Below are 20803 nucleotides of genomic sequence, written 5' to 3'. Positions count from 1 at the left end.
AACCATGTGAACATTTGTCACTGCTTACTGGTAACATTTTGTAGTCCAGAAGAATATCCCATTGCCATGAGGACTTTCCATGAGGAGCTAATATCAAATGGTAACCCTGACACTGTTAGAACCAATGGAGGAATTCTGTTCATTAGTCATGAGTTGACTACACTTGCCACTATTCACTACTACAGTAAGAGATGAGAATAGACATCATCATCATTCACAGAAACAGCTACAATATTTCTATCATCCACATAAAGTCATGATGTGGCATTTGCCTAGTGGTCAAGCTGACTGGTCAATATTTTGAGTGTAATAATCTGAGAAGATGTGGCAGCAATGAGAAACATGAGGTAAATGTGCTTGGTTTGTGTGTTAAATTGTTTTAATCTGATTTCTATTGTGTTAAATAGGATTTTTCATTCTTATCAAGGCTAATTCAAATTATACTTTCCAAACCCTCATATTATGCTGTTTACCACCTTCTCAATTCAAGTAACTGTTAATTCAGAGAAAATTACTTGGGCACAAAATTCTTGTCTTATATAAATAAATGTGAAGTCATATTTCCTCAACACAGTAATTTTAGTCAGAAATCTATTGAGTCTCAGCAAAAACCATTTAAGTTTCACTGATGCAAATCAATTCTAGCAGGGCAACTTTATCACCTGTTTACTGGATTAAGTCAGTAAATTATACATAGACATAATGGAATCAAGTTGGTATTTTTGCTTCTGAACAAAAGAAGCCCATAATTTAGCCATGGATTTTTCTCAAATAACCAGAAACAGTGGCAAAACTTCTGGAAAAATCATAGTCTCCAGTGAATAAATACAATTGCAGAAATATTAATTTCTATGGTTTTCATTAATGAAGATCTGAGGAAAGACTTTTCTGTCAGGAAAAAAAATCTGTGAAATTTAACATTAATATGATGTATTCACCAATGTCTGAACATTTAAAACCAAAATATAAAACTTTTTTTAAGGTAAGGTATGAGCTTAAATATTGTGTTTTTAGCCAAGACATTTTATCACCAGAAAAAAATTTTTATTCGGGTAAGAAAAAAAAGATAGACTTGGCCATGGAAGTCTTCAGGTATGTCTTTCAGAGCATAACAATGTGGATGAATTATGTATTCTCTTCACCTCACTATGTCCCATTGTTCTGTTGTTTATTCCAGAGAAAGTGCTTGCTATACCTCTAGTGCAAGGACTATATCTCCATGGTTTACTAAGTCTTAGCAGCATCTCTTTCTTAGAGCCTAATTAAGCTGGTACTTGTTAACAGGATTTATTCAATTTAATTTGAAAAACCTTTTTTTTAAAGACTAGATTCTTGCCTTGCAGAGAAAGCACATTAGGAAAACATAAGCTCTGGGAAGCTTCCCCTGCTTTCTAGACCTTGCTCTCTCTTATTTGAGGGAAGCAGGAGAAGAGTGAGAAGAGACAGAGCCCATAGAGGGTGAGGGTTTGGAAATAGCTCTGGCCTGGTGTGGTTTTTGACAGAGCCTTTATTTCACCTGGAAGACCTTCTGACTGTACTATAAAAATGTCAGTTCTGGGAAAATCTCTAAATCTCAGCCACATATTTTTCTGAACTTCAGTTCTACTTTTCCAATCTTTTTTTTTCCTTTGGCATTTAGTACCTATCCTTGTCATTTCAGAAAAGAAAAAAAAAAGGGGGAGCCAAGAGAAAGAAGTACTATTTCAGAATGTAAGTAGGGGGTAAAATCAACAATTAGAGTAGCTGAGTACCCAGGGATTCTTTTTTAGGGAAGGGGAAGCTGTTTTTCTTTGACATTGAAGTCACCAACTCAAAAAGAAAATCCTGTGGGAGGAAAGTTTTATTCTTTACACCATTCGCTTCTACAGTTCTGAACTGTAGCAGTATTGAGCAGAAACAACCTAAGAGTTTTTAAAACCCAGTTAAATACACTGAAAATGAAATATTAAGTAATGGAATTGTTTCCCTTTGTATAATCCTAACCCATTAAAGAAAAAAAAAATTTCCCCTTAGCTTTATATTCTTTATTTTTGTTCCAAATATGTAGTTCAAAAATTCATAAGTTAATAAAATCAAATCCACCATTTATAAAAATAATTCTGGTTATATTTTGGTGCACAAAGACATAATCCTTCATATAAGTAGAAATCATTTTTCATTTTTTCAATTCTTTTTCAAACTGGATTGAAAGATAGGATACCAAGGTATCCCAGAAATATGAAGGTGAAGGTATTTTCACTAATAGTAGGAGGCATTTTCTGCAAGTTCCACCTTTTATATGTAGTTCTAAACCAAGCTAGATGAAAGGTCTAGCAAATTACTAAACATGGCTTACCATGCTCTGGCTACATGGTTAATGGCATTTCATCCATTCAATATTAATTGAGCACAGAGTATTCTATTATTGTTCTGGTTGCTGTATGAGTGCTTGATTCAATTGTACTAGTAGCTATGCCATTTCCTTAATAAGTAACCATTGGAGAGTCCATTAATTTCTTCAAGCCCTGATGTCCTCATCTGTAAAACGGGTATGTTGAAAACAGGGCCTGCCTTTAAGGTTGCTGTAATGGTGTAATGAAATAATGCACATTCTCTGGCATGTAAACAGTGTTTGCTCAGTAAATATTATTTATGGGGGAGGGAAGATCTTCTAATTAAGTGTCTTAAAGGGTCTGAAAATTTTTTATAAGAGTGATACTCAAAATGAGTGAGGGTTTGGTTACTATGAAAATGCTAGTGGGTTAATGGGTAGAGTAGGATAATGGAGAAAAGGAAAAAAAGATGAAAAAGGCAAAGGAACCAACCTTATGTGAACTCCTAAAGCTTTCCTCCATACACTGACCCATCTGCCTTATGGCCTGAACATGGGAAGTGCGGCTGTATGATACCAGTTGTAGAGGAAAGTAAGATCTTTTAAATGTTCTTTATAATCATGGAAATCATCAACAGTCTTTCCAGCTCTTTCAAATATCCTCTAGTGCTACAGCTTTTCCCAAAACCACAGAAAGTATACATTGCTTTTGTTTATGCAAAAAAGACTCGACTCACTAAGCAGAAACACCTGCATGTCCATTGGTTTAAATGTACTTGTTAATCTGTTCATGTCCTTCAGAATATCACATGGTCCTTGGCCTCGTGACATTTACAGTCTATTGGGGAGATGAACACATCAGTAAGTGTGTATCATAACGTTACAGGTAACTTGGCTTTGAGCTGATTATGGGACCATACTCATAACATTAAACTTTTTAGGAGAAAACCACATCTATTTTAAACTATATGGACAAAAGATAGAAAATGCTGCTACATTATACTTTTACTCCTAACACCTGTATATAATAATTTTATATACAGAAATATACAAAAATAGTTACAATTCTTTGTTAGATTTTTAAAGAATGAAATGACTGAAATGAAAACTACTGCATTTCTAAAACACAGATGTGGCTACTTCTGCAAAGGATTTATGGTCTTTTTGTGACCTATTAAAGTCATGCACCTGACTATTCACAGACCCAGACACCCACTGCCTTAGCCCATGAGGACCAAGAATTAGTCCTCCCCAAGGCCAATTACCCTGCCCAGTTGAACTGCTGTAAGAACAAATTGAATTATCAAGAAGTTTTTTTTATTCTAAAAACTTTGGATACAAAAAGAAAAAGAAAAATAGTGATGGTGGGCCTTGAAGGTTTGACTGATAAAATACAATTTTCTTTAAGAATCTTGAAATTCAACATGACTGCAGTTTCTCTTAATCTGTGGAGTAGTCAAAGCTTCCCCAAAGGGTCCATTCTGATGAAAAAGAATTTAGTTCATTCACAGACAAGAAAACTAAGATTCACAAGCTTTCAGTGATTTGTCCAAGATCACAAAATTTAGTAAAATAATGAGGTAACATTGTAGAGACAATCAGTCCTTAGAATATTAAGGATAGTTTTGCAAACATCTATAAAAATTAGTCTATAAAAATTACTGACATACCACAATAATGGGGAAAAAAAAGTCCTTGTTTATCTTTATAAAATAAAGTTTTTATTCCGGTGTGTTTATTTTTGAGTTAAATGGTCTCAAAGGTGGGCCTTTATTCTCACTACCTCAGAATGATACTTACACTCCAAAAAGAATCCTATGTGGAAAACAGTCATTTGTCCTAGAATATTCAGATCTTATGTAAGGTCACACAAAGAGTTGGGCATAACACACCTATTTCATCTACTCATTCACTCAATGAACATTTATCTGTAACTTAAATAAAGGTTCTATGACTGATAGAGGGGATGTAAGATTATGCCCATGATGTATAAGTATAGTTATGTAAAGATGAATAGGTAGAAAATAATGTTTAAGGGAATCATGAAATTAAACTCTGATCCTCTTCCCTAGGAATATACAAATATTTAGGAGGGCATGGAAATATGCTGTCCCCTTGTTTTAGTCATTGATTCACTTATTCCTTGAAGACAAATCTACTGAACATCTGAGCTGTGCCATACATTGGCTAAAGAGTATAGAGAAGTTGTAGGACTGGAGAAATAAATGGAAGGTTTACTTCTTACTCTTTATTTAAAGAGCAAACTCTATTCTTTCAGCTTTGTAGACTTTTAAAGAGCAGAGTGCAAAAATTAACTTTAAAATAAGCATTCAATGGTTACCTACATAAGAATAAGGAGCAACACAACAGGACTCCTACTCATTGGGGTGGAATGGTAGTGTCAGTCACAGGAGTAAGATCAAGGAAAGCATTGCAAGGGGATATTTTGTTTTGCTTTGTTTGTGAAGGGAGTGATGGAGACTACCTTGGAATCATCTAGTAATCTTTCATCGTGAAAAGTCAGCATGATATAGGTTATAGATGTAGGAATAAGCTCAGCAATGTATTACCAAATGTATAAAAGGGTCCTGGGTGTCATATTTGGGATTCAGGCACCTAAACAGTTGCTTACCTCTGTGGTTGCAGGACAAAACAAAGATGATTATAAAAGCCCAACCCCCATTTTTTTTTTCAAGAAAAGTGAGTATATAACATTTACCCAAGTGTTTAAAACAAAGGAAAATAAAATGTTCCCAAGCTAATATGTAGCCTCTTTAAGGCTACAGGGTTCTTGCTGGTCTCTTCTCTTGGTTAGGTCCACCTTGGCCACAACACATGGAACTCACAATGCAGAACAGCACAGTCCACTTTGCTGTGTAGGGTCAGTGAGTCCTCTCCTGGGGACTCCTGCACAACATTAAGATACCAGACTGTATTCACTGAGCAAGAGGGCTCATAAAAGTTTATTTTGGCAGCACCAGCATTTAAGAGTCTTAACATCCTCTTGGCAGCATTGTTTCGTATGTCTATAGAGCCTCAAGGAGCATGTGAACTGATGGAAATTCCCTATGAAATGTTTGTATAAGCAGCAGGACTGGTTGAGAAGGCAAGTGCTCCAATCTGCATGACCACCCTGCCTGTGAAACATTCTGCATTCAAGTTCCTCTCATGGGACTAGGGCATAAAACGTGATCATAAAATGCATAGCTAACTAAAGAAATATGCCTTTTATGATAATAGGCCCAGTAGATCCAGTAGAACATATGGTTGGTTCCCAGCCTTCCATGCCCACAATGCCTTTCAGTCATTGCCTCTCAGAGGCCTCATTTCTGCATGTCCCAGTTCCTCATAGCCCAGCTCTGATACCAGTGGGAAGAGCCAGTTCCCCGCAGATCTCCCCTCACTGTGCGCTCCTGGAGGAGTTTATGTGACCTGGTCTGTGACACCATGAACTGATCTTGATCTTTTCATTATAGTTTTCTCAGAATAGCAGCCTTCATGCCCCTTAAAAGTCCAAATTGTGGCCTAGAAAACTGAATTCTCCACAGTGACTGTTATAGCAGAGGCACTTAATACATCATCATGGATTGAATAAAAACAAAGAATTTCTGAGTAAATTGTCAACAATAAGACCCTGAGATATCACCAGTCTACACTCCCCACGCTCATCATGAAACATGGTTGTGGTGTGGACACGTGGGAACAGGAAGAGTGGTGTCTGTGATGAACTGACATAGGAGACATGTACAAGAAATGTGTGAAAAAAAGAAAGAAAAACATGATTCATTGAAGACTATATCCATTGTTATCTAGAGACCTTGAGAGAAAAATTTAATACTTGAAGGTAGCCGAGATGGACTTGTTCACTTTAAGTGACAGCTCAAGAGGCAAAGGACAAACTAATTAGAGGACCGATGGCTGTGGAGTGACTGTGCTGTGTGTGAGAAGCATGGCACCCCGCCAGCAAATAGGACTCCTGTTGGCCTCAGTGATGAGGGCTGCTTGCTGAAACACAGTGCTAGCTCTGATGAGCTGTAAAGCCACACCTTGGTTTGTTTACAGAGGTCAAATGGCCTTCCACCAACCCCCCATGGACAATGAAAGATATTTTTCTGTCTAATCATCTAACATTCCACATATGGAAATCCCTATAGCAGTGGTCAGCAAACTCATTAGTCAACAGAGCCAAATATCAACAGTACAATGATTGACATTTCTCTTGAGACCAAATTTTTTTAACTTTTTCTAACGCCACTTCAAAATAGACTAGCCCAGGCTGTGGTATTTTGTGGAAGAGCCACACTCAGGGGGCCAAATAGCCACATGTGGCTCGCGAGCCACAGTTTGCTGACCATGGCTCTATAGTATAGGGAGCCAGGGGCAAAATTTTCAGGGGAGAGGGAAATGGGTGGAGGTGGAAGAGGGCATAAATGGAATAAATGGTGATGGAAAAAATAAAATAGAATAAAAAATAGCACAGTTTTTTCAAGTGGGTTTCTGCAGTGATGTTTTTAGATCTTGACATGCTCTGCATCATTGCAGTGAATTTTCTCTGGAATTCCACCGGCTTGCCTTTTCCAGCATTCTTTGGGACATGTTTGTCTCACACATGCTATATGTAAAGAGAAAATAATGGCACCTGAAGGTGGATAGTTACCACAAGAAATTAATGTGAAATCTAACTATTTTAAGGGACCTGTTTGTCTCTAGGGCCACTGTGTTTGCATGAGATTTTGCAAATTAAACAGATGCCTTCTTTCATCAATCAGCCATGAAATATTTACTGGGACTAGTTTGTCTCTGCTTTACAATTACACTTTGAAGCTATATCGCTAATCTGTCCACTTCTCTGCATCTCCACAACCACCATCTCTCATTCAGTCACTGCTGGTCCTTTGAGCTGGTCTGTGTCTCCTCTTTGCTTCCTCAAATCCATTGTCCATGCAGCACCCACAGTAAGTATTTCATTTTATTTTTATTTTTTAAAAACATATTTTATTGATTTTTTACAGAGAGGTAAAGAGAGGGATAGAGAGTTAGAGACATCGATGAGAGAGAATCATCAATCAGCTGCCTCCTGCACACCCCCCACTGGGAATATGCCCTGCAAACCAAGGCACATGCTCTTGGCCAGAATCGAACCCGGGACCTTTCAGTCCACAGGCCAATGCTATATCCACTGAGTCAAACCAGTTTCAGCCACAGTAAGTATTTTAAACATATCAGATTATGTCACTCTTCACCAAGTCCTTTAATGAATTTTTGAGATGTTTAAAAAACAATTCAAGCTCCTTAGTTATGGTGTGCCAAGTTGTATTAGTCAAAACATGTAAATATTATTTAAGAAGTGTGATTATGGTGGCAGTTAGGAGGACGAGCTGAAGAAGGAAGTCAGGTCATGGCCACAAGCTTAAGCTGTGGTGAGAGAACTGTGAGATGACGGGTCCCAGTAGAATTCAGAAGCAGTGGGCCAGAGGGACAATGGAAATGATAAAATAGGAGAATTGGAGGATGATTCTTAGGGTCCTGACTTCAAATGATGCCATTGATTGTAACAGAGAATACAAGAGAAGAAGCCTGGGAGAATGGACGTAAGGTATATACTGCTTGGATACTATTTCTTTGTATTCAATAAGCATCACTATTTTCCTGGGAAATTGCCCTGGGTACTAAAATGTTGGTTTTACTATGAGGTTAATCCTCAGGAAGGGCTTTACTGTGCTGGAAATCCCTTCTCCTTTTCCTTCTAACAGGGCATCTCTGGCCAGGGTTCCTGGATGAGTGCCGATTCCAGCAGACTCCTGTGCCCTGTGGCAAGCCCAGGCCCACCCCCAGGTGCCATGCCACAACCTCAGCACCACAAACCCCATTTCACCCAGCCCCTGCCAGTGAGACTAACACCCTGCATGGGCCAGTTGTCCTGAAACTCATGCAGCCTAAGCCCAGAGCTCACTGACAGGGGCAGGCACTGAGCAAATGGTTCAGCACCTACCAGGTCCTGCCCCTTGTCTGGAATTTATCATTTGTGAAAGTATGCCATCATAAATCACTCACTGATAAAGAGTTACAGTCCTCTTTGGTCCCCAGTTCATATTCTAGAGTAAATTAGAAGCTAAGAGGGCACACTCAGGTGTTTTGTTTTGTTTTTCCAGGTTACTAATTTAATGCTGAGGGTATCATGACTTCTCCCCACCCCCCCAACACGCAGTCTATCATTCAGAAGCAACTTAGATCCTGTAAAATATTTAGCCCAAATACATTACAAAACAATTTTTTTCTAAGTCTTTCCAGGAGAAATCTTAAAGTGCATATTGATGAAAAGAAATAGGTGGACAGAACTTTCTCCGAAGGTGATATATTTCCTATCAATCCCATGGCTGTCACAGTCAGGGCCTGGCTGTCGGTTTGATTTATTACGTAAGTAATATTCTGCCCAGTGCTCAGTTCCAGAACTGCCAGAGTCCTCAAGTTACTCTCACACAGTTCACAGAGAAAGTTGCTTAAAAGAACTATTTGTTTCCCTGCTGACAGGGACTCAGGAGATGGCTGGCCGTCTTTTTCTATGAAGGAAACGAGGAGCTGTGGCTTGGCAGGAAGTGCCTGGAAAATGTGAATCGAGGAAGGAGCGAGGAGGCGATGTCAAAGCAAAGACTGTGTTTGGGGAAAGAAGTGAAAATTATGGCATGGCCAACCTATTTCCAAGCCCGGTGGATGAAGAGCAGAGAAGAAAGCCGGCTCCTGAAACTTTAAATAAACCTGCTGTTTGCATAACAACCACCTCTCCCAGCCCATTGACTATCTTTAGTTGGAGCTCACCTGCAGCCTTATTTGCACATCTGTACCATAATTGAGGCCTGTGGTTTACATTCACAGGTTCATTACAACTTTCTATATTTGCTGTAAAAATGAACTAAACTGAGTGTATATTTAAATATAAAGGAATGAAACTAGAAGGACATAAATAAAAATAAAGAGCATATGACATAGTCTATATTTATGCCAAACACTTTATTTTGGACGAGGCAGGAAGAGGAGGGCCAGGGCGATTTAAAAATATTAATAAATTTCTTTCCTGGGATGACATTTTAAAATTCTACAAATCTATTTTATGTGCTCCTGGGTGAGTTATATAACTTTATGGTTTTTATAACATTTTTGACCACGGAAAAATGTTCCTCTGGCCTGAGGTGGAGGAAAGGTTAGGTCCACCCATCTCTACACTGTGAGTTCTTCCAGCATTCCACTCAAGCTTTCCCCTCAGGCTTCCTGTTGGCTCTCAGATCAGTTGACCTCCCTCAGATCTTCATTCACTAAACTTAGCTCTGAGGTCCCCACTCAGCATCCAGTCTCTCCAACACATCCCATCTGGTCATGCAAAGCCTTGCATTTTCTGAATGCACTACACGGTACCTGTTCCCACTTAGTAAAGGCTCAAATGAAACTTCTTCCTTTACTTTCCCAGTGAGAAGTCCATCGGCCCTCCTCCTTATTCCCTCAGGCCTCTGTTCATAGCTCTACTCTGTCCCTCTAATCATCCATTTATTTTTCTGCTAACCTTGCTAAACGTGTCGTGTGCTGGCACTGTGTCTAAAATTATTCAGAAGACCAGAGGGACCAAAGTGAGTTTGGTTTGCTCTATTTATAGCCATAATGTAGTGAGAGTATTTTATGGCCTAGTGGTATTATCTCCATTCAATGTACATGTAAACCAAATTCCTTCATTTGGTTTAAAAAAGAACTTTCATAACTGGGCCCTTGATTGGAGAACTTCATTCAGTCCTCAGAGCAGGATGGGGTGGCATATTCATATTCATATCGACAAAGCAAAGCATGTTTTAAATTTGCACTACCAAGGTGATTTCCTTAAATCGGAAACCCTTTGTCATTGCTGGCTTAAAATCCTCCCTCCATCTTGCTTAAAGATCCCCAGGCACCTGAACCCCTAACTCTTGCTTGTACCTATGGAAACTACATTTTCAGGGCAGGTAAATGAGCTACTCCAAGGCACCCGGTAAAAAGCAGGGCCCAGAGGTCGGCGTTCAGTTGTGCCGAACACCAAAATGGACAACTCTCTCCAATGTTCTCAGGAACCAGGATGATGCTCAACCAATGGAGCCACCATGCCAGGAATGAGCTCTAACTTTTTTTGTGGTGAATTCTTGATTTCCATCTTAAGAGTCCTTAAGAACCCTGGACACTGGTAATGATGTCACTTCTCTAAAATGCTTTACAGTTGTATTCAGCATTTTTCACTCTTTTCTTACCCAACCCTGGGAGACAGAGCCAGTTGAAACAATTATCACTGTTTTACAGATAATTCAGAAAGCTCAGGAAGGCTCAGCCACTAGTCCCAGCTAGTGAGTGATGGCCCTGGGAGTGTATCACATGTTCTTCATCTTGGTGCTTAAGCCTTTGCCTGAGCTAGTAGGGGAACTACATCATCTAATGAATCTCCAGACTGGCAGAACTTTAATTTCTCCTCCTAAAGTTTCTTTAGTCACTTGACAAAGAGGAAAGAAAGCTTTTTCTTCTATCCCAAGCTGAATCAGTGGTTGGGTGTCTCAATTAAACTGACAAAAGACAGATTCAAAGGAGAAAAGGTGGGAGCTTCATGGAGATAAAGAAAAGCCCCAAAGAGGCCATCAGACCTGGAGACTTATAAATTTGTCAAGTGACAAAGCAAAGAAAAAGGCTTTTGAACTCTCAGATGCAGTAATTATAAAAAGGTGTGGGGAAATTAATGGAAGATAAGGGTTATTTTAGTAAGGCTTGTTAGATAGGGTCCACTTGTCCTTCTCTGGGATCATAAGAATCATCTCTAGTGATTAAGAGTCATTCTTATCTTCCTGATAAGAGAGGGGGTGCTAGGAACACCTTCCTAAAAGAAAATACATGCACTGCCAAAACCGGTTTGGCTCAGTGGATAGAGCATCAGTCTGTGGACTGAAAGGTCCCAGGTTCGATTCCGGTCAAGGGCATTTACATTGGTTGCGGGCACATCCCCAGTAGGGGGTGTGCAGGAGGTAGCTGGTTGATGTTTCTCTCTCATCGATGTTTCTAGCTCTCTATCCCTCTTGATGTTTCTAGCTCTCTATCCCTCTCCCTTCCTCTCTGTAAAAAATCAATAAAATACATATTAAAAAAAAAAGACAATGCATGCACTATTTGGAGGCAAATAAGGGAAGGGAAGGGAAGGTAGGAAGCTTTTTCTGCAAATCTGCTCTTTCTCAATTACCTTTCATTTGAAATAATTTTATGCCAAAGTGGAATATTTTGGGGTGGCATATTCTGATCTCCTTTACACCCAAGTGCCAGGTACATAATTCTCCTAAACATGGGATTTTGAGTCAGTTGTTCCAATCCACTGTGCTCAAGAGATGGTCCCAAAAGAGCCCTGGGACTGGTATCCATGGAAGGGAGGATAAAAAAAATAATAAAAAACAGAAGGAGAAAGCACAAAAGACAAACTATCAGTATTTGTCTTGCAACAGCTGACTCTAGTTCAAGCAAATCATCATTGCCCATCTGCTTCAAGATAACAAGATGACAAATATTTACAGGAACCCACAAATTGTGTCCATATGTGAATGCACTTTGATCAGTCACTTAATTGTAAAAGATAGACAAAATGGACCGGGGTGAATTTTGCCAACAAGACTATATCTAACACCACCAACAAAAAAGTGATAAGAATTAACAAGGAAAGTTGTATGCATTTAATCCTATCTAAATGCCATCAGAGATGGAGGTGCTCACAGCCACAGATGGTGGCACCCAATGGCGGCAGGCGTGCTGCATTGCCTGACCTGTCCCCAGGTGGGTCTGGCTGCTCCATGCTCCTGCCTCCAGAGTCCCCCAGTCCCCTCATCTCTCCAGCCACCCAGGGCTGGCCCAAGGCACAGGCAAGCCTCAAATGGTGGTTGCCCAGCTGCCCAGGGCTGCCCAAGCCTCAGGTAACCAGGGCCAGCCAAGGCTTGCACTGCTGGCAGTGGCAGCAACAGAGATATGATGGGGGCATCGCCTTCCTCTGATCACAGGGTCACATTCCACCCCAGAGGGCTCCTGGACTGTGAAAGGGGGAAGGCAGGGCTGAGGAAACCCCCTCCAGTGCATGAATTTTCATGCACTGGACCTCTAGTACAATATAAACAAATTGAGGCAAAAATTGAACCACCTCCCACATTCATCAAACAACTACCACCATCACTTTCCTCCTCTCCACTCCCACCAGCAGAGAAAAGCAATTCAATTATTTTGACACAATTGTCTTGGCTTGTGAAGCATAAGACATTTGAAGGTCTGGGTTATTTGGCAGATCAAACCTTTAATCCTCAAGTACTTTGACTTTGCTAGTTTCTCTCACATATTAGAATTTTAGAGTTAACAACACTGAGTTATAATAAAACATTATGTACAAATTAAACCCAACAAATAACCATCACAGCATTACTTCATTGAATTTATTTGCTTTTCTACCTTATTGTCCCAACAGGGCTGATGATGATGATAGACAGATCTTTCTGTGCATTTCGGAGATGAATATGCAAAGTAGAGAGAAATATTTGCATATCAACTCATTTATGGCTCATATTACCATATATATGCTGCCAGTTAATGTCTATGAAACAGGAATAAAATAACATTGAACTATTTTACTCCTTCGAAATCCCATTACCTTAGCTGCTGCTACTTTAACTCTTTTAGGGCTTGTCTTCTCATGCAGGCCCTGAAGACCCAGGCCAGCTTCTGAGCCTGAATGCAAGGTCCATGACCCACTTCAGGTGCTGAATTCCTATTCTGGCCCTTGCTTCCCTCACTTTAAGACTTTAGTTGGGCCGGGACTGGTTTAGCTCAATGGATAGAGCGTCGGCTTGGGGACTGAAGGGACCCGGGTTCGATTCCGGTCAAGGGCATGTACCTTGGTTGCGGGCATATCCCCAGTGGGGGGTGTGCAGGAGGCAACTGATCGATGACTCTCTCTCATCGATGTTTCTAACTCTCTATCTCTCTCCCTTCCTCTCTGTACAAAATCAATAAAATATATTAAAAAAAAAAAAAAAAAAGACTTTAGTTGGATCCAGGGAGGATCCTTAGCCTCAGAGACCTGGGTTGTCCTTTATTTATCCTGGGCCAGGGGTGGGGCTGAAGTAGAGTGTACCCCAAATCCTGTGAATTTAGCAATGTTGTAGCCTGATATATTTTAACATTTATCCTTAGACAATAATAAGAAGGTCCTACCCAAATTGGTAGTACTGACTGGAAACTCCACCAATTTGAAATAGATACTATAATTGTGCTGTACACTAGCACAGTAATGGGCATGTAGAAAGTGTTCAAAAATATGCAATAGAAAGCAAGGTTCAAAGATGAACAGGGTCTGCTTCACACAGTGGTCAAGATCAATAACCAAAGTGACCAGCAGATTTCCAAATCCTCCCTTTACTTAGTGCCACATAGTCAATAATGTAAGACAAAAGGTCAAACTAATTAACTGAGCCATTCAGACCACAGAATCTTCTACTGTAAATTGCGTTTTGGTGCACAGTTTTTAATTTTATACTGCTGATGTACACGGAAAGATTTCTAAGCATTTCAGCCTGTGTCTTTTAAAATGCAACTCATGCATCAACATATGAACAACAACTCAGATTATATTGTATTCCAATAGAAACACGTTTATTTAAAATAGGGAAATGGGATAGCAATTACCCTTACCTGACATTTCTTATTAACTGCACCTGGAGCTATTATCTGTTCTGAGTCAGTTTTCAGAAATGGAAAAGGCCCAAGTCAACAAGGGCCCAGGCAAACAGGTGAGCCCCATGCAATCAGTGCAGGAGGCCACACCAGACAGCAGAGCCTACTCAGCAGAAATGTACTGGAGGCACTTCTGGCTCCCAGAGGCGGGGGAAGCACTTTCATAAAGCCACTCAGAGGAGCAGCAGGGTTGTCACCTAAGTTATTAAAGTTAAAATGCTACTTCTGCCTAAAAGAGCTAGCAAATCGAGCTATCGTGTGGTGGTAGTTGTGTAGGTAATTCTCTCAATATCTGAAGCTTGTGTTACTGCCCTTGTCAGGGTTTCTCGCTCTTGCCTTAGTCTGCTAGAGCTGCGGTAACAACAAACCATACACGGAGTGGCTTAAACAACATAAGTGTGTTTTCTCATAGTTCTGGTGGCTGGAACTCAGAGATCAATGTGTTGGCATGTTTGGCTTCTCCTTCGCTCTCCCTGTGTCCTCACACGGCCTTTCCTCTGTGTGTGTCCAGCCCTGGTGTTCCTTCTTCTTCCAAGGCTCTCAGTCTCATTGGATTAGAACCTGGCATCCGTAAAGTCTAATATCCATTGTGGGTTAGGGCTTCAATATATGCGTTTGGTGGTGGGGGGGGGGGTGGGGGTTACAATGCAGTCCATAACACCTATCCTAGGACAGAGCTGGACAGGTCTGCAGTAAACTTCATATTCCCCATATTTAGTATGTACAATGAGCTGAGTTCACTTTGAATCTCAACCTTTATGTGTTTGGAGGCAACTGCAATATTATTGATACTTGGTATTTGGGAAATACTTTATATTTTAAATGGCACCTTTACACATATAGGGGAGATTTAGCAAGTAGTATTACTTTTGCATAATAAATAAGGAAACAGATTCAGAGAGACTAAAATGCTTAGGTCAAATCTCATCATAAGAGCGGGCCCAGCATGCTGCTGACTGTTTAACTTAGTGCCATTTCCATATTTGAAAGTTTCCGGTTAATGTGATGATTTTTCATTGTACAGCCTAGAAGAACATCAGACACTTTTTTTTAAATCACCTAACTCAACAGGTTGGAGGGAACTTACAATGCTGCTATAATGAAAATGAGATATTCATCCTGAAGTGTCTGAGAAGGGAGACTGGCTCCTGATGCATATTGCTGGGATCCTGAATTCAGGTGTGGGGACTGAACTCTAGCTGAGAAAGTAAAAGGCAGCATTGCATGGATCCTCATTTACAATCATCACAAACAAAGAGCCATGTGACTGCAGCATGCCTGTAGAGCCTAATATGATAACGAGCCCAGAGGCAAGAGGTCCAGCTGCACTTTATTCTTAGCATGAAAAGACACACACCCTGAGCAAGTCATCCATCTCTTGGGCCTAAGCCTCAGCCTCTGTGAAACAGATTATTCTGTGTTGCCCAGAGCCACTTGGAGGTCCTAGCTATGAACAAAGTCTGACACCCTCACATTGCCACCACTAGTCTTTCTTTCTCCATTCCACTCCCAAGAGAAGTTTTTCAGACAGGTGCCTGAAGAAAATAAATCACATTAAAGTAATGCTGCACCTTTCCAACCCAAACTAATATAAATGATACCTATTTCCTATGAGCTCAAGAACTTCCACTATATTATTATGAGCACGTGACTTGCTTACTCAAATTCACAAAGTGACATTCCCATTTTATTTTAGAAGACAGAGACAAGGAGATAGAAACGTTAATCTTCCGGGAGGACTGTAGACTTCAGCCAAAAGCATGGGTCCTGGAATCAAACTGTCTGGGTGCTAACCTTGCTAGCTATGTGACCATGGGCTCCCTGTGTAATCATGTGTGCTTAAGTTTCCTTGCCTTTAAAACAAAGATAAAAGCAGAAGCAATTAAAAGAGTTCTCAACAAAGATGAAAGAAAAGCACATATTGCTGCCATTGCTTTTGAGTGGCTAAGCAATAGCAGAGGTAGCACCAGACTCTTACTTTTCCAAGATAAACCACTGTTGCTTGTCTACAGTGGGGAAAGTCAAAGGGTTGCAAAAAGCTAGGAAACATTGTCCTTAAACAGGCCCATACAGAGGCAATTATTCATTTAGAATTTAGATTGAATTAAAGAGCAGAGAGGAGGTGAGGAAGTAGTCAGATTTCCAGGGAAAGTCATGGTATTTATATGAGAAGTATGTTAGGGTTAAGGAGACAAATAATGCAGATAAGGAGAATTAGATTGTGAGTGCAAGAGACCAGAAGAGGTGGCCTTGCATTTTATTTGTGGTCTCAGTGAAAAGGCTAATAGGATGTAGCGATGGGCCATGTGCACCAGCTGGTAAAGTGTCAAGGGTCAGCCAGGTGCATACCTGAAGTTTTGTGGGAGAAGCTGCCAGCACCCTGTGAAGATAGTACCACCTACCTTTGAGGGGAGTATGGAGACAGTGAAGTTAGAACTGAGTGAGTGCAGAGGGGGAAATCCTCTTCATTTCTCTAAATAAGAAGAACTTTAAAGTATGTTGAAAATATATTTATACTCAATTATAGCAAGTGTAGAACATTTGGATGCTATTTTAAATGTCCCTTGATTTCCTTCACAAATTACTGGAATGTTCCCACTCATAGATTTGTCTTCTCTGAATCTTCCTTTGACAGCTGAAGGTGTCATCAAATAAGCAACATCTCCTTGGCATGAGCACTCACCCAGGGTTCAAGTTCAAAGCAATGACTGAACAGCATTAGTGGGTTTGTTACTAACTGTGTAAGGCATTGTGAAGAGTTAAATTGTGCCTCCCCCAAAACTCATGTGTTGAATTCATAACCCCCAATACCTCAGAATGTGGCTATATTTGGAAATTGGATCATCACAGAGAATATCAAATTTAAATGAGGTCATTAGAGTAGGTCCCAAACTAATAAGATTTGTATTTATAAAAAGAAGAAATTTGGAGATAGAAATGCATACAGGGAGTGATGTGAACATTGAGAAAGTATCTACAAACAATGAGAGAGGCTTAGAACCGATCCTTTCCTCATAGCCCTCAAAAGCCCAATCCTGCCAAGTCCCTAATCATGGACTTCTAATCTTTAGAACTGTGAGGCCATACCTTTGTGTCATTTCATCCTCCTAGTTTGTAGTACTTTGTTATGGCGGACCAGCAAACCAATGAACAAACATGGAATAAAGGGCTACTATGCCAAAGCTAAATTGAGCTCTGAGGATAGAGCCATGAATGTAGTTGTTTATACAACTTAAAACTAGTGGAGAAGACACTAAGCAAACAATCTCATAAACATTTTTTTTCTGGCTACAAAGGGGAACTATAAAATAGTATGCTGGTATGAAGAGATTAGTTTTATTTTCTTTTTAAATATCAGATTTCTTGGAACTAAATGCCAGCTCAGCGGGCCACTGACATTTGCTGCTACCTTTTGCCCTGCCTGATGTGGGTCCATGACCGTGCAGACTTCCTCAAGATTCTGGGGTCAGGAAATCCCCTTTTAGCTGAGGCTTGAAGGATGGGAAAGGATGTCTAAGTGAAGAGAGTGGGGAGAGTATTCTAGAGAAAGGGAACAATGTTTGATACTCTAGCAGTTCTTCCAGGTGTGCTCAGGAAGTTCATGTGGCCAGGAGTGTCAGGACCAAGGTCCAAGACTAGATTTGTTCTCTCAGCCCTCACACTACCTGCATGCTGAGTCCACTCCGGCAGCCTCATAAGGGATATCTGAATGACATGAGTTGCCACCTGTAGTTGTGCCATCATGCAACAGTGCAAGGTGAAGGCAGCACCAGGAATAGGTAAGCGGAACACTTTATGAGTGTGAGTTACATTCATGACAATGCTGAGTGCCATGAGGAATATAAGGATGATGAGAGATGTTCTCCATTCTAATTCAAAATTGACTCAATTCCAACTAAGATGAGGATACTTACTGGTTACTCATTTAGTGAGAGTTCCTCACACTCCCAAAATAATCTTTTTTAGTGCAAGTATTACTTCTGGGTATGTGAGCCATCTACGGTGTGCATTCTAGAATCAATTAATGAGATGCTAGCATGAGCAATCTTAGCATAATTGATGGGCCCCAAGCCAGGTCTAACCTACTTGAATTACTAAGGCAACTTATGTGACCAGGTGGAATTCTCTGTCTGGCTCTTTGTTTTAGGTATAGCTAATAGACATCTGCAATAGTTCCAGGCTTAGAACTTACTGAGATTATGAGAATCATAGATAATACCATCTGATCTCATGACCAAAGACACAATTATACTGTTTAATGAGATATCATTCAAATGTGTGCTAACAATGAGTAGGAAATACATTAAATGTTTTACAAAATAATTTCTCTCTAGAATATATTCATCAAGGATGATATTATAAGCAACTCAAATATAAACCCTGCAGAAAAAACTTTTTCTCAGACTTCATTTAAATTAACATTTGTTTATAGTCAGAAGAGAGCTTACTACATTTCCCCAACTCAAAGTGAGCCCCAAGGATTTTTTAATGGCCCCAAATGATTTAATTAAAAGATAAATGGAAGCTAAGAAATAAAAACACTTTGATGGAAATGGAATGCAGAAATGGGAAGGATGGGGAAAGAGCGGAGGACAGGAATGGAGTGAAACCTTCAGTAGAGACGAAACAGTTAACAGGAAGTGTGATAAATACATGAAAGCACAAAACAGCACTTGAGACCTACACTGGTAACCAATGCATATTCAAACTACTTCAACAAATTAGGTAACCCTATTGCTTTGAAAAAATCAAAATTATGTTGATCTTTTTCATCTTTAATTTAATAGGTTTATTTCATTTCTCTTATTTTATTGTTTCCTTGCAGATAAAAGTCAAGAGATATGTATCAGCAGCAAATGTCAGAGGTGATTCTGTGGCCATGTGTACACATGTATGATGGGCTGAGATGGAAGCAAGGACCCACATGCATGCTCCTTCCTTGGAGGAGGATGGGAGCAAGGCCCAGCAGAATGGCCTGTCTGCTAAGTTCCCTCCTTTTTTAGGACATTCTCAAAGCTAAATACCCTTACACCCTGGAGCTGCATTAATTCCCACAGTTCCTTCATTCCTTAGCAAAGGTCATAGGGCAGCTGATAGGTGTGAGGAACAATCTGAGGTAGAGTTGGAGGCCCACTCTCAGACTTTCATAGACTACCCTCCAGCCATATGCAAAGCAGAGGAGACTATTCAACAATACTTTTCTCCAGACACAAAATTAAACTGATTTCACATGTGAATGAATAAAAAGATAAATCACTGCATGCATTTTTCAGTTCGGTTCAGTTTATCATAAATGACATTGAGGTAGTTTATGTATAGTGATCATCAGGCTTTGAGGACATAATTGTGCCCTTGAATTATGCTTAAGTAACTAAGGGCAATGTTTTTAGATGATATTTATATCTAAGTGGTTCACATTAAAAGCCTACAAGACCATATCATAAACATAAATTATAGGGGAGATTGCCTATTTGTAGAAATGAACTCTATGCAGCTTACTAATTTTTCTGACATTATTCAACATCCCATTACTGGTACATTTCTGATTATAATAATTATCTAAGCAGCACTGATTCTAATCTTACAATATTTCAACTAGATTTCACCAGCTAGCCAACTCTTCTTATTCAGTGTTATAATAATAATGGATGTAAAACATTCTAGATTTGGGATACACATTTAAGGACTATATGTAGGGTGAAGGAAAACATAACTCAATATTACAAGTTCATACTTGAAAACAAATACCTCTACTATAGATCACAATACAAGTTATTGTCATACTTCTATCCATAACTCCTAAATTGAAATTTATACTAGAAAAATGGTAAAGCAAACTAAAATTTTCAGAATTATCTACATGATTTTAAAAGAGATTAGTCCTCAGGAATTCTAGCCTTCATGACTGTCTGCTCCAACCCATTAACTAGGGGAATCTGCCTGCATCTGTATGGGTTCCTCTTGTCTATACTGTGACCTAGAAATGTCCTCAAAGCAGTAAGCTGGGACAGTCATAGGCCATACCTTGTTTGCTTCCTGTCCCTCAGAGATCACTGTCTTACATTGTCTAAAGCCAAGTGCCTTGAAAACTATTGTTTTGTGTGCATTTTGTCTAGTATTCTGGTTGTTTCAGAAGAAAGATTAAAACCAGCCTCTATTACTCTATCTTGCCCAGAAATGGAAGTCAGAAAAGAAGTGCAAAGTGTTTATGGGGTAAATATTTCCAGAAAAATTTTAGAATGTATTATCAGACCAATGATTTGAAGGACATGAAAAAAAAAAAAAACAGTGATTTCTAAGAGTTCTAAAAATTGACACTTTGGAAAAAGAAAGATCAGAATTCTTGGACTCTTCTAATATTAGCATTTAGACAGAAATATTAAAATCAGTCAACAAAGCTATATTTGCTTTATGTATTCAAAATTCTACAAAGGACACAATTTTCTAATGGGGAATTAGATCAGAGAACAAAGCTGAAAGGTACACTGATGGCTCACCTCCACCCTCTCCTCTCTCTCACAATCACTCATCAGTGTTTCCTATAATCTCTCTTAAAATCTGAAGACTTGGAACTGATGAAGCCTCTGCTTCTCTGAATAGATCGTTATGATTGTTTTAGAAAAGTCTCTTGGGTTTAGAAACATTTTTAGTCTTTGAAAGAAGCCATTATGGCTTTGTCCCAAGCCTTTGTCATAAATGTCCTTTTATAGACTGAGGAAACTTTTGTAGACCTTT

Source organism: Pipistrellus kuhlii, unplaced genomic scaffold, assembly GCF_014108245.1.
Source record: "Pipistrellus kuhlii isolate mPipKuh1 unplaced genomic scaffold, mPipKuh1.p scaffold_m20_p_14, whole genome shotgun sequence".
Classification (NCBI taxonomy): domain Eukaryota; kingdom Metazoa; phylum Chordata; class Mammalia; order Chiroptera; family Vespertilionidae; genus Pipistrellus; species Pipistrellus kuhlii.
This window is presented reverse-complemented; position numbering follows the sequence as displayed.